The sequence below is a fragment of the Geotrypetes seraphini genome, chromosome 4 (genome assembly GCF_902459505.1).
Source record: "Geotrypetes seraphini chromosome 4, aGeoSer1.1, whole genome shotgun sequence".
Taxonomy (NCBI): Eukaryota; Metazoa; Chordata; class Amphibia; order Gymnophiona; family Dermophiidae; genus Geotrypetes; species Geotrypetes seraphini.
The window spans coordinates 148,174,010-148,188,689 of record NC_047087.1 but is presented as its reverse complement, the minus strand read 5'-3'; the positions used below and the strand labels follow the sequence as shown (position 1 = coordinate 148,188,689).

The 14,680-nt window shown below is 46.1% G+C and overlaps 1 protein-coding gene across 1 annotated transcript in view; it reads right to left on the bottom strand.

Annotated features, from left to right (window-relative positions):
• NUDT21 (nudix hydrolase 21) overlaps window positions 1-14,680 on the bottom strand; it is a 299,370-nt gene that overhangs the window by 69,452 nt on the left and 215,238 nt on the right. The gene's annotated exons all lie outside the window — the stretch shown is intronic.

The following is a 14,680-nucleotide window of genomic DNA, read 5'->3' as shown; positions in this document are numbered from 1 at the left end:
AACTTAGAAATTTGGGAATTTCTCCTCTCATACTACCTCTCCCAAATTCTCTCTCAACCCTGCAACTAGCCCACCATACCCCACAAACCATCCCTGCTGCACAAAATGCAATAACTAAGCCATAAATTACCTCCTCAAAACCAGCCATCACAATTGAAAAAGTACCCAACTACCCAACTACCCAAAAAACTACTTTCCTGTAACTGTCTCACTAGCCCACAGACTACCTCAGTTCTGAAACACTCCTTGCCCCAGTCTCACAAAACTACCTTGCATTACTGTCTCAAGTGATGCACTTACATGAAAACAGATTGCAAAAGCTCTGCATGCTTTCTTTCTAACTTAGTACATCCCCCTTCATGTCAGAGCAGAACAAGTAAAAGATGGCATTCCAATGGTAGTAGTCTCAGGGGAGGAAGAGTGGTGGATAATCAGAATGAGAATGGCAATATAAAATTTTATGACTTATTAGGCAGGAAGCCTACATCTCTGTATAGGCCTTTCCCTTTTATGAGTTCCAAACACACTGTTCATTTGAAGTTCAGCTTTATTATTCCTAGCTTGTTTTCAATTTAACTTTGAGGATCCTGATAAGAACATAAGAAGGGAAGCCAGGGCACGAGGTAGACTTCGGCGGGTTTATCCTTCTTTGCTTTTTTTTAGCCTTTCAGCAGCGCAGAGGGCAGGAGGAGGAAGCAAGAGCAGGCAGGAGGAACCGGGGTCGCGGTGAGAGGTAGCTCCGCCCACCCCCACCGCGTCACAGGTCACATCGGCGCCCGGGCTCCCCTTTAAGAAGAAGGGAAGCCAGGGCACGAGGTAGACCTCGGCGGGTTTAGCCTTCTTTGCTCTTTTTCTTTGCTTTTTTTTAGCCTTTCAGCAGCGCAGAGGGCAGGAGGAGGAAGCCAGGAGGAGGAAGCAAGAGCAGGCAGGAGGAACCGGGGTCGCGGTGAGAGGTAGCTCCGCCCACCCCCACCGCGTCACAGGTCGCATCGGCGCCCGGGCTCCCCTTTAAGAAGAAGGGAAGCCAGGGCACGAGGCAGACCTCGGCGAGTTTAGCCTTCTTTGCTTTTTTTTTAGCCTTTCAGCAGCGCAGAGGGCAGGAGGAGAAAGCCAGGAGGAGGAAGCAAGAGCAGGCAGGAGGAACCGGGGTCGCGGTGAGAGGTAGCTCCGCCCACCCCCACCGCGTCACAGGTCGCATCGGCGCCCGGGTTCCCCTTTAAGAAGAAGGGAAGCCAGGGCACGAGGCAGACCTCGGCGGGTTTAGCTTTCTTTGCTCTTTTTCTTTGCTTTTTTTTAGCCTTTCAGCAGCGCAGAGGGCAGGAGGAGGAAGCCAGGAGGAGGAAGCAAGAGCAGGTAGGAGGAACCGGGGTCGCGGCGAGAGGTAGCTCAGCCCACCCCCACCGCGTCACAGGTCGCATCGGCGCCCGGGCTCCCCTTTAAGAAGAAGGGAAGCCAGGGCACGAGGCAGACCTCGGCGGGTTTAGCCTTCTTTGCTCTTTTTCTTTGCTTTTTTTTTAGCCTTTCAGCAGCGCAGAGGGCAGGAGGAGGAAGCCAGGAGGAGGAAGCAAGAGCAGGCAGGAAGAATCGGGGTCGCGGCGAGAGGTAGCTCTGTCCACCCCCACCACGTCACAGGTCGCATCGGCGCCCGGGCTCCCCTTTAAGAAGAAGGGAAGCCAGGGCACGAGGCAGACCTCGGCGGGTTTAGCTTTCTTTGCTGTTTTTCTTTGCTTTTTTTAGCCTTTCAGCAGCGCAGAGGGCAGCAGGAGGAAGCAAGAGCAGGCAGGAGGAACCGGGGTCGCGGCGAGAGACTCCACTAGTCACCTTTCCTTCCTTCGAGCGACATCCATTAACCACCACCCTCTGGCGTCTGTCCGACAGCCAGTTTCTGACCCAGTTCACCACTTTGGGTCCTAACTTCAGCCCTTCAAGTTTGTTCAACAGCCTCCTATGAGGAACTGTATCAAAGGCTTTGCTGAAATCCAAGTAAATTACATCTAGCATATGTCCTCGATCCAGCTCTCTGGTCACCCAATCAAAAAATTCAATCAGGTTCGTTTGGCACGATTTACCTTTTGTAAAGCCATGTTGCCTCGGATCCTGTAACCCATTAGATTCAAGGAAATACACTATCCTTTCTTTCAGCAACACTTCCATTATTTTTCCAACAACTGAAGTGAGGCTCACCGGCCTGTAGTTTCCTGCTTCATCCCTGTGACCACTTTTATGAATAGGGACCACATCCGCTCTCCTCCAATCCCCAGGAATCACTCCCGTCTCCAGAGATTTGTTGAACAAGTCTTTAATAGGACTCGCCAGAACCTCTCTAAGTTCCCTTAGTATCCTGGGATGGATCCCGTCTGGTCCCATCGCTTTGTCCACCTTCAGTTTTTCAAGTTGCTCATAAACACCCTCCTCCGTGAACGGCGCAGAATCTACTCCATTTTCTCGTGTAACTTTGCCGGACAATCTCGGTCCTTCTCCAGGATTTTCTTCTGTGAACACAGAACAGAAGTATTTGTTTAGCACATTTGCTTTCTCCTCATCACTCTCCACATATTTGTTCCCAGCATCTTTTAGCCTAGCAATTCCATTTTTTATCTTCCTCCTTTCACTAATATATCTGAAAAAATTTTTATCTCCCTTTTTTACATTTTTAGCCATTTGTTCTTCCGCCTGTGCCTTCGCCAAACGTATCTCTCTCTTGGCTTCTTTCAGTTTCACCCTGTAGTCCTTTCTGCTCTCCTCTTCTTGGGTTTTTTTATATTTCATGAACGCCAACTCTTTCGCCTTTATTTTCTCAGCCACTAGGTTGGAGAACCATATCAGCTTCCTTTTTCTCTTGTTTTTATTGATTTTCTTCACATAAAGGTCCGTAGCCATTTTTATCGCTCCTTTCAGCTTAGACCACTGTCTTTCCACTTCTCTTATGTCCTCCCATCCTAACAGCTCTTTCTTCAGGTACTTTCTAATTGCATTAAAGTCCGTACGTTTGAAATCTAGGACTTTAAGTATCGTGCGGCCGCTCTCCCCTTTAGCCGTTATATCAAACCAAACCGTTTGATGATCGCTACTACCCAGGTGAGCACCCACTCAAACATTAGAGATACTCTCTCCATTTGTGAGGACCAGATCCAATATCGCTTTTTCCCTTGTGGGTTCCGCCACCATTTGTCTGAGCAGAGCCTCTTGAAAGGCATCCACAATCTCCCTACTTCTTTCCGATTCCGCAGACGGAACATTCCAGTCCGCATCCGGCAGGTTGAAATCTCCCAACAGCAGAACCTCCTCTTTCCTTCCAAACTTTTGGATATCCACAATCAGATCCTTATCAATTTGCTGCGATTGAGTCGGAGGTCTGTAGACTACACCCACGTAGATAGAAGTTCCATCTTCTCTTTTCAGAGCAATCCATATCGCTTCTTCCTCTCCCCAGGTCCCTTGCATTTCGGTCGCTTGGATATTGATCTTTACATAGAGAGCTACTCCTCCACCTTTATGCCCATCTCTGTCCTTCCTAAAAAGATTATATCCCGGTATGTTTGCATCCCATCCATGTGATTCACTGAACCATGTTTCTGTGATAGCAACAATATCTAGATCTGCCTCTAATATCAGGGCTTGCAGATCATCAACTTTGTTGCTTAGACTGCGAGCATTTGTGGTCATCGCTTTCCAGCTATTTTTCAGCGATAATCTCCTTTTTCATATGGATTTTTGTGTCTTTTCACTTTCCGTTGCAATACTAAGAAATGAGTTGCTGATATTGCTTATGTTGCAGCCTTTACTACTATCACATCTTTTCTTTTGCGGGGGGTGGTCTCTATAATTGTCCTTCGTACATACACCACCCCCACCTTCTAGTTTAAATGCCTAGAAAAATATTGTCTAAATTTCTCTGCAAGGTTTCTTTTTCCTGCTGTAGTAATATGTAGCCCATCAGTGCAATATAGCTTCTTGTCCTTCCATGTATTTCCCCATCCTCCTATGTACCTGAAGCCTTCTTGATGACACGAGGCTCTGAGCCATCTATTAAAGTCCTCTGTGTTTTTCATTCTTTGCTCTCCTTTTCCATATGCAGGCAGTATTTCAGAAAAAGCTAAAGTCTTTACAAAAGGTTTCACGCCCTCACCAAGCTCCCGAAAAGCTTTCTGTGCTGCAAGTGTGGAGTTGTTGGCCAAGTCATTTGTTCCCAGATGGATAACAACATCAATGTTAAAATCCTTAGTTTCTTCCTTAATTATAGTCAGTATTTGCCTGGAACTCCTGGTAGCTGAGGATCCTGGAAGACATTTCACTATTTTGGACTCCTCGCCCTGTGTTCCAAGGTTAATGCCTCTGATGATGGAATCCCCCAACAGTAATAGTTTTCTGTTTTTGGCTTTTTTATTTGTACTTAGGGTGCTCTTGTTCTCTTGAGTTTCCTTCATTGGTTCCAGTCTCACCTCCCTTCTGTTTTCCTGAGTATCGCAGTGCACTAGTGGAGCGAAGGAATTGATAAGCTCTACAGGAGAGACGGACTGCACCTGAGCACGACTGGGACGAGGATGCTGGCACGCAACGTCCAGAGCGTCATAGATTTGGCTTTAAACTGAGGAAGAGGGGAAAGCCGACAGTCGACCTGACATATTGGACAAAAGTATCAAATAAGGATACTGAGCAAGGACATTGGAAAAAAGGGCTCGGGACTGAGTGGGAATTTTTGGACAAAGGACCTAAGGATGCAACACAGGGGCCCAGGGCCAAGGACATTGAGCAAGGACATTGTAAAAAAGGGATCGGGACTGAGTGGGAAATTTTGTGAAAAGGACCTAAGGACGCAATGCAGATGCCCAGGGCCAAGGACATTGAACAAAGACATTGTAAAAAAGGGATCGGGACTGAGTGGGAAATTTTGAGAAAAGGACCTAAGGATGCAATGCAGATGCCCAGGGCCAAGGACATTGAACAAGGGCACTGTAAAAGAGAGCTCAGGGCCGAGTGGGAATTTTTTGAAGAAGGACCTAAGGACAAATTGCAGAGGTCTGGGGCACAAATGAAATTGGCAATCAGGACTAACAGAGAACAACGGAATGCAGAGGGACAATCAAAAATGGGGAAACAGGCTGAGGACGAAACAGACACACCACAGGAGGAAAACAACCGAGACGAGGCTTGGGGACTGGCAACTCACGAGGGGGTCGCCAGGAGCGCCAAACCACGAGGAAAACCAGCAAGTAGGGCGAACAACCGGGACTTACATTGCCTATACACTAATGCTAGGAGCCTAAGGGCTAAAATGGGAGAGCTGGAAGTTTTAGCCAACAAAAAGGGCCTAGACATAATTGAAGTCACAGAAACATGGTAGACTGATGATAACAAATGGGATGGCTTTACCAGGGTTCAAACTCTACAGGAGAGATAGGTCACACAAAAAGGGTGGAGGAATAGCGCTATATATAAAGGATTTCATACCTTCAACCAGGATGGAAACAACAGCAAGGGCGGATGACTTGGAATCACTATGGGTTAAGCTTTCCGGAGGAACTGGAGCAGACATAAAATTGGGTCTGTACTATCGCCCACCGGGACAAACGGAAGAAATCGACCAGGATCTGGAGGCTGAACTGGGGCAGGTATGCAAAAGTGGAAGTGTGGTGGTGATGGGGGACTTCAACTACCCGGGAATAGACTGGAGTATAGGGCACTCAAACTGCATGAGGGAGACCAAATTCCTGGAGGTCACGAGGGACTGTTTCATGGAACAGCTGGTCACGGAACCAACACGGGGAGATGCCACTCTTGATCTAATCTTCACCGGACTAGGGGGTTCCGCTAAGGAGGTGGCGGTACTAGCCCCACTAGGAAACAGCGATCACAACACGATTCAGTATAGGCTAGAAATTGGACCATCAAAGGTGAAAAGAACTACAACGACAGCACTGAACTTCAAAAAAGGGAATTATGACGCCATGAGGATAATGGTGGGAAAGAAACTCAACGACACCGTAAGGAATATGGAGTCAGTAGAAAAAGCCTGGACCTTACTTAAGTGCACGGTGCATGAAGCGCAAAACCTGTGCGTCCCCAAGTTCAGGAAAGGGTGCAAAAAAAAATAGAGCAAAAAACCCAGTGTGGATAACAAATACAGTGAAGAAGGCGATAAGTGACAAGAAGGCATCATTCAAAAAATGGAAAAAGGACAAATCAGAGGACAACCAAAAGGAGCACAATAAACACCAAAAGGAGTGTCACCGAGTGGTTAGGAAAGCAAAAAGAGAATATGAAGAGAGATTGGCGGGGGAAGCAACAAACTTCAAATCATTCTTCAGGTACATCAAGGGGAAGCTACCAGCAAGGGAGGAAGTGGGACCCTTGGATGATGGAGACAGAAAGGGAGTGGTAAAAGAGGAAAAGGAGATAGCTGACAGGTTAAACGAGTTCTTCACTTAAGTTTTCACGAGGGAGGACACAACCAACATTCCGGAACCCGAGGAGATTGTAAAAGGAGATCAGGATGAAAATCTGGTCCAACTAGAGGTGAGCAAGGAGGATGTTCTCAGGCAGATAGACAGGCTAAAAAGCGACAAATCGCCGGGTCCGGACGGCATTCACCCAAGGGTACTCAAGGAACTAAGGAACGAAATAGCTGAGCCACTTCGACAAATATGCAACCTATCCTTAAAAACTGGAGAGATTCCGGAAGACTGAAAAATAGCAAATGCCACGCCCATCTTCAAGAAAGGCTCAAGGGGAGACCCAGGAAACTACAGGCCGGTGAGCTTGACCTTGGTCCCGGGAAAGATGATGGAAGCGCTGATTAAAGACAGCATTTGGGAACACATCGAAAACACTGGGCAGCTAAAGCCGAGCCAGCATGGCTTCTGCAAGGGCAGGTCATGCCTCACAAACTTATTAGACTTCTTTGAGGGGGTAAACAGCCAGGTGGATAAAGGGGAATCTATAGACATCATTTACCTTGACTTCCAAAAAGCCTTTGACAAGGTACCACACGAAAGACTGCTAAGGAAGTTATGGAATCACGGGGTGCAAGGGGAGGTCCACCGATGGATCAAAAACTGGCTGGCGGACAGGAAACAGAGGGTTGGAGTAAAGGGACATTACTCAGACTGACAATGGGTCACGAGCGGAGTTCCGCAGGGGTCGGTGCTGGGACCGCTCCTTTTCAATATACAGTGGTGCCTCACACAACGAACTTAATTGGTTCCAGGAGCAAGTTTGTTATGTGAAACGTTCGTTATGTGAAACGCGTTTTCCCATAGGAATACATGTAAAAAAAAATAATTCGTTCTGCAGCATAAAATATGCTAAGATGACATAAAAAAGATAAATTTTTTGTTATTATTTTTATTTAGATACATCTAAAAACATACATCTCCCTGTCCTTTTACTTCCACTATCTTCCTATCCCATCTCTATTCCCTTTTGTCCCTCTCCCCATGATCAATCATCTCACCACCTCTCTCTGCCCTCACCCTCAGGGTTCAAGATTGCTTCCACTCTTTTTCCTGTTGTTCTCTCTGCCTGTCACCCTATGATTTAGCATCCCTTCTGCCCTTGTCCAATATTTCCCCTTCTCTCCCTCCCTCTCATCCCCTGCTCCAACATGTGCTTTCAGCGGCCTTCTCCCCCCTTAAGCGTCTTTTCTTCTCCACTCCACCTTTCCTCCCTCCCTGCCTCCACCTTTGTGGCGCTTTTGCACCCGACCGACAACAGAACAGGCCCGGTCGGACAAATCTCCCTGTCCTGTAGCCGCGAATCTAAATTACCTTCTTACAGCAGCTGGATTATTGAAGCTGCTGTAAGAGGTAATTTAGATTCGCGGCTACAGGGCAGGGAGGTTTGTCGGCCGGGCCTGTTGTCAGTCGATCGGGGGACCTGACCAGCTGTGCACATTCTTCGGGGCGGACCGCCCCCTCCCCCCTCTTTCGTTCGCCATTGCCTTCTTCCTACCTGCCCTGCCGCAGCCGCACACAGCCGACCGGAAGTCTTCCTGATGTCAGCGCTGACGTCGGAGGAAGGGAGGGCTTTGCTTAAGCCCTCCCTCCGACGTCAGCGCTGACATCGGGAAGATTTCCGTTCGGCTGTGTGCTGCGACAGGGCAGGTAAGGAGAAGGAGACTACCCTCGACCAACCCCGCTGCGATCCAACCCCGCAGGAACCCCGGAAGGATGCAGCTCGGGCGACTTCGTTGTGTGAAACGAAGTAAGTTATACGGATCACGACATAAAGTTCGTTGTGCGCAGCGTCCGCTGTGCGAGGCGGCCGTTATGCGAGGCACCACTGTATTTATTAACGACCCGGAGGCAGGAACAAAATGTGAGGTTATCAAATTTGCGGACGACACCAAACTATACAGCAGGGTTGAAAACACGGAGGACTGCAAAGATCTCCAAAAAGATCTGACAGCGCTGGAAGAGTGGGCCAAAAAGTGGCAAATGAGCTTCAACATAGGGAAATGCAAGGTCATGCATGTAGGGAAAAAGAACCTGATGTTCACTTACAAAATGGGGGGATCACCGCAGGGGGTGAGTAACCTTGAAAGAAACCTGGGAGTGATGGTAGACACATCATTGAAGGCGTCAGCGCAGTGTGCCACAGCCTCAAGGAAGGCAAACAAAATGTTGGGCATCATTAAGAAGGGTATCACGTCCAGGACGAAGGAAGTCATCCTGCCACTGTACCGTGCAATGATGCGCCCGCACCTGGAGTACTGTGTCCAGTGCTGGTCGCCGTACCTCAAGAAGGACATGGCGGTACTTGAGAGAGTCCAGAGAAGAGCAACTAAGCTAATAAAGGGTATGGAGGACCTCTCATACACTGACAGACTGAAAAAGCTGGGGCTTTTCTCCCTGGAAAAGCGGAGACTTAGAGGGGACATGATAGAAACCTTCAAGATCATGAAGGGCATAGAAAGAGTAGACAGGGACAGATTTTTTAAATTATGGGGAACCACAAGTACAAGGGGGCACTCAGAGAAATTGCCAGGAAGTTCTTTTTCACCCAGAGGGTGGTGGGTACATGGAACACGCTACCGGAGGATGTGATAAGCAGGAGCACGCTACGGGGCTTCAAAGAAGGTTTGGATAGGTATCTGGAGGACAAAGGGATTGAGGGGTACAGATAGGAGTAGAGGTAGGTTATAGGGATAGGATTAGAGGCAGTTACAAAATTAGTCAGGGACCGCTGTTCAGGCAATAGGCCTGATGGGCCGCCGCGGGAGCGGACCGCTGGGCAAGATGGACCTCTGGTCTGCCTCAGCGGAGGCAACTTCTTATGTTCTTATAAGAGAAAGTGAATCTAATATAATAAAATGCTAAGCGCACATGCGCACTCCTACCTGCGTGTTGCCTGATCTGTATGTCCGTGGAGGAAGGAGTGCGCATGCGCACCTACAACTGCCCCACAATGCTGGTGACTGTTCTGCTTTCTCAATTTTGCCGGACATCTCGGGGCCGGGCTGGAGGCTGCAGCAGCCACTGCTCTGTAATTCCGTGCGCCACGAGGCCCAGCCCGCCGCCGCCCGCCCAGGTCTCGCTCGCTGAGCGACAGAGCCGCGGCCCTGCCCAGAGCCTAGCCGCAAGCCCGGGTCACAATGCCACCCCGTGGCCGCAGCTCCACGTGCACATGAAGCGACATGCTCTTAAACGCAATGGACGCACGCCGCTCTATGATAGTGACATGCGCTCCCTAAGAGACACCGACACAGACCCCTCTACACAGTGAGTATGCACTGCTACATGGGCATCACATCCACCTTTCTCAGGATACAAAAACTCCAAATTTATACAGCCAAGTCTAAAGCCCATTCATATAGGGAAGTAGGGTGGGGGGAAATGCTGCTGCACAGGGACATGGAGGGGGAGGGAATGCTACTGTGGCTGTTGCACAGGGAAGTGGGGGGGAAACAAGACAGACAGCGGGAGGAAGGCAGACAGAAAGAAAAGAAGAAAGACACAGGGGCAGGGAGAGACACAGAAAGAGACAGACAAAGGGGGCCAGGGAGAGAGACAGACAGAAACAAAGACAGAGGGAGGGAGAGAGAGACAGAAATAAAGAAAGACAGACAGACATATATTCTAGCACCCGTTAATGTAACGGGCTAAAATACTAGTAAGTAGATATTCATTTTGGAAAGACATTCAACAAAAGAGGAAACTGTAGGGCCCTGTGCTATATGCTAATGTAGTTATCTCAATAGGGGAGCATTTTTTGCCCAATACCTTGGAACGGATTTTCTATAAATGAAAAATATAATCTAATTGGTAAAAATATTCATAAACATATGTTTAGGAAAAATGTATTTATATTTAGCAAAACATTTAGATTCTACCACCACTAATTATTTTCTATAGTGCTACTAGATATATGCAGCGCTTTACACATATTGAGAGATTATATCTCATTGGACAATTTTCGAACTGTTAATACAGTGTTGACCTCTGTGGTTTGATTGCTGAAATTTGCTTTATCTAGGTTTGAATAAATATGTAATTCATTCTTCACAACTGGCACAGAATGCTGCTGCACAAGATTATTAAGCATGCGTCCAATTTTGACCACATTACACCTATTTTGCGTGATTTACATGGGCTACCCATTACATCTCGCATTGAATTTGAGATTTAAGGTATTAAGAGACAGTGGTTCTGTGTGTTCTTTATTTTGTACATACCATCCAACATGATCACTATGTTCAGAGAGTCAAATGTTGCTTGAAATTCAGTCATTTAAATGAGTGACTCCGTGATATCGATATAGGGAGCTCCTATGTGGAATGCTTTGCCTGTTGAGGTTAAGAGAACTTCCAGAATTTTGCAGTTTAGGAAATATGTGAAGACAATTTTGTTTAAGCAAGTTTTTACTTGAAAGTAATTCTTTTTTATTTCATGATTATATGTTTTGATTTTATTGTGTATATTTTATTGTACCCTGCACAGAATTGCAGGATGCTGCAGGCAATACATTTTTAAATAAATAAATAAATATGCAGATACTTTCTCCTTTCCTAGTAGGGTCACAATCTGTTTTTGTACCTGGGACACTTAGATTTGCCCAGGGTCACATGGAGCTGCAGTGAGAATTGAACCCAGTTTCCTAGTATCAAAAGCCCAGATTCACTAAAGAAATCGACTCAATCACTGTTGGCCGATTCTCTGGCCGATTTTCAAACAGCGAGATGCAAATCATTTGCATGCAAACTCACTAACTCAATCGCTCAGTAAGCAGCCTCCTGTCACTGCTGTCAGGGCTTCTGCCGGGTTTTTTTTTTCCTTTTTTTTTTTAATGGCACAGATATTTTGCATGTATTACACACGCAAAATATCTGCTCAATTAAAAAAAAAAAGAAAGAAAGAAAGAAAAAAAAAAAAAAAAAAAAAGACACCCCCCCGACAAAGTGCCCCCTCCCTCCTAGAACCCAAAAAATGGCAGGAGGGATGCCCACTCCCTCCAGCCACCAGATGCTGCTCCTAATGATCTCTCCCCCACCCCCGCGAATATGGCAAGAGGGTTGCCCACTCCTGCCTGCCGTCAGCTACCCCCTCCTGTATCTTTAAGTCGGGAGCAGGAGAGGTACAAGGGAGGAGCCCGAGGCGCCTGAGCCAATCAGGGCCTTAGACCCCTCCCTGTGTATCACATGATGCACCGGGGTGGGGCCTAAGGACCGAATTACTGATGGCGGAAGAGCAGGAGGGACCGAGCAACCCTCCTGCTCCCGACAAGGTACCGGGGGGGAAGGGGGTTGACCTGACCTGATGGCAGGAGGGAGTGGGGCTGAAGTTCATCGGGGCAACGTCTGGTGGCAGTGGGCATCCCTCCTGCCATTTTGGGGGGTTTGGGGAGGGAGGGGTGCTTTGTCGGGGGGGGGGGGGGGGAGGCCTTATTTTTATTGGGCACATATTTTGCGTATGTAATACATGCCATTAAAAAAAAAAAAAAAAAGATAAGCCCCCCCCCAGGTCTAGAGCAGTCAGGTTTTAGGATCGTAAAACCCAATGCAAAATAGCCAAGCAAATGTTAGTGAATCAATCGCTTGGCCATTTTGCATGGGGTTTTACAAATGTGCATGGCCGGATCGGAAAATGGGTAACTGAGGGGGGAAACACGCGGTGGGCCGTTTTGTGAATTGGGTCGGTTAGCGACGATCGCTGACTTTAGTGAATTGGGGCCTTAGTCCACTGTACTAACCATTAGGCTACTCTTCCTCAGATTCTATGTATTTCTTAGGTATATGTTGAAATGAAGTTTGAGATATTTGTGATTTCTAATAAACTAGAGACCCTTTTACAAAGTAACAGTAGAAATTCCTGCATGACAAATGTTGACATAGTCCATTCAATTTCTATGGGTGGAGTCTCATTTGCTGTGCTGGGACTTGCTACCATGACTTTTAAAACAGGCACTTAATTAAAAATTACAGGTTTGAGACGATTTATGCTTGAGTTGTCAAGTGGTAAAGACAGTGGAAGTATGTTTTGCACAGATACATTTATTGTATCGCTTTAAACCAATGCTGTCACCAGTTGACTTTTGTGCTGTTGTACAAGCAATGAATTTGTTGCGGCTGGACTACTGCAATGTCCTGTACCTGGGAATAACCAAAACCAGGTGCAGGGCATTCCAGGTGATCCAGAACGTTGCGGCTAGATTGATAACTGGAATGCCAAGATATGAGCATATTACCCCATATCTCTGACAACTGCATTGGCTGCCAGTTGTATTTAGAATTCAATATAAAACAATTAGGTTATGTCACTAATTTCTATATGGCACGATACCTGAATTTTTTAAAAGTTTGATGTCTGGTTATCAACCATCAAGATCACTGCGTTCCGAAGTTCAGCATTGTTGAAAACAAAGGCCAATCCTAAATATGTGGAAATGAATGCAATGACCTTTTCACGTTACATTACATTACATTAGTGATTTCTATTCCGCCATTACTTTGAGGTTCAAGGCGGATTACATAAGAAGTTATCTGGACATTTCCAGAGGCATTACAGATTGGAGCGGGTTGCTACAGGGGATTGAGATGATTCTTGCGGTGTTAGTTTGTCTTTAAGGATTTCTTGAATAGCATGGTTTTTATTTCTTTTCTGAAAGTTTTGTAGTCTGGGGTCGTGATCAGTAAATTGGAGAGTTGGTAGTCTAGTTTTGCTGCTTGTGTGGCTAAAAGGCCATCGTACAGTTTTTTTCATTTGACGTCTCTGATTGGAGGGTGCATGAATGGTGTGTGGGTTCTCCTATGTCCAGTAGTGGTAGTTTGGGTTAGGCGGTTGTTCAAGTAGGCTGGGCTGTTTCCATTAATGATTTTAAATAGTAGATAGTAGAATTTGAATAGTATTCTTGCTTGTATTGGGAGCCAGTGTGATTCGAGGTATGCCACTGTGATGTGGTCATGTTTCCTCAGTGAATAGATAAGTCTCAGAGCTGTGTTTTGTACTGTTTGTAGTTGTTTTATCATGGTTGTGGGGCAGGGGAGATAGAGGATATTGCAGTAGTCTAGAAGACGTAGGACTAGGTACTGGACCATGAGCTGGAATTGTTCTCTGTTGAAGAATTTTCGAACTTGCCTTAGGTTTCTTATGATAGCGAATGATTTCTGTATTGTTTTGTTGATTTGTGGCTGCATGGTACAGCATCTGTCTATCATCATTCCCAGAAGTTTTAGAGTGGGTTGAATGGGGTATGTGATAGAGTTTATTACTAGGTTTGTTATGGTTGGGGTTTTGTTATTTTTGAGGAGTATTAATTTTGTTTTGTCTGGATTCAGTTTCAGTTTGTGATCTTTCATCCACGTTGCTACTGTTTCTAGTGTTCTGTGTAGTGTGTCTGTAATGGAAGGAATTGGTTGATCAAAAGGAAGGAGAATGGTGATGTCATCTGCATGGCTATAGGAGGTTAAGCCTAATTTGTCTAGGCAGGTACAGAGAGATGCAATGTAGAGGTTGAAGAGTGTTGGGGGATAAAGGTAATCCTTGGGGTATGCCGCAGGGGTTGGGGAGTAAAATTGTGGAATAGCCTTGCTGGCCAAATTTGAAAATGTAGTGATAGGAGTTCATTCAGGAAACTGTTGAAAACACAACTATTTGTTGATGCATTTCTTTCAGCATTTGACCTTTTGTAAGGATTGCATCTTTCTGCTTTTGCTTTTATATGTTCTAACCTTTTTTAATACTTTACGTATGCAACCTTTTTGGTAAACTGTTTTGGAATAAAATGGTACAGAAATTTTTAAAATAAATAAATTCATGGGGTATGGTATTTTTAGTAATTAAGGTTGAGATTGTTGAATAAATTAGCTAAGATGATCAGACATGAGTCAAATTAATCCAAGTTTAATAAAATGATGAAAGCATAGAAGTTAAGGAGGCTTTTGATTCATGTAGTAGGCAGGATTTTCATGATTTATCTACACATAGTCTTGGTTGAGAAATGAGACATGGTTTAGATTAGGGGGCAGGGCTGGTTTTAATAGAAATACTATGGAAAAATTATGTTCTTACCTGTTAATTTTCTTTCCCTTAGATGCAGCAGATGAATCCAGAGACCAATGGGATAGCACACATCTACCAGTAGGCGGAGATAGAGAAACTGATTAAAAGGTGGTCCTATTGGCTGGCACTCCTCCTGTATCTCCAGTATAACTCCTTGCCCAAGCATCTGTAACCATCAATAGGCA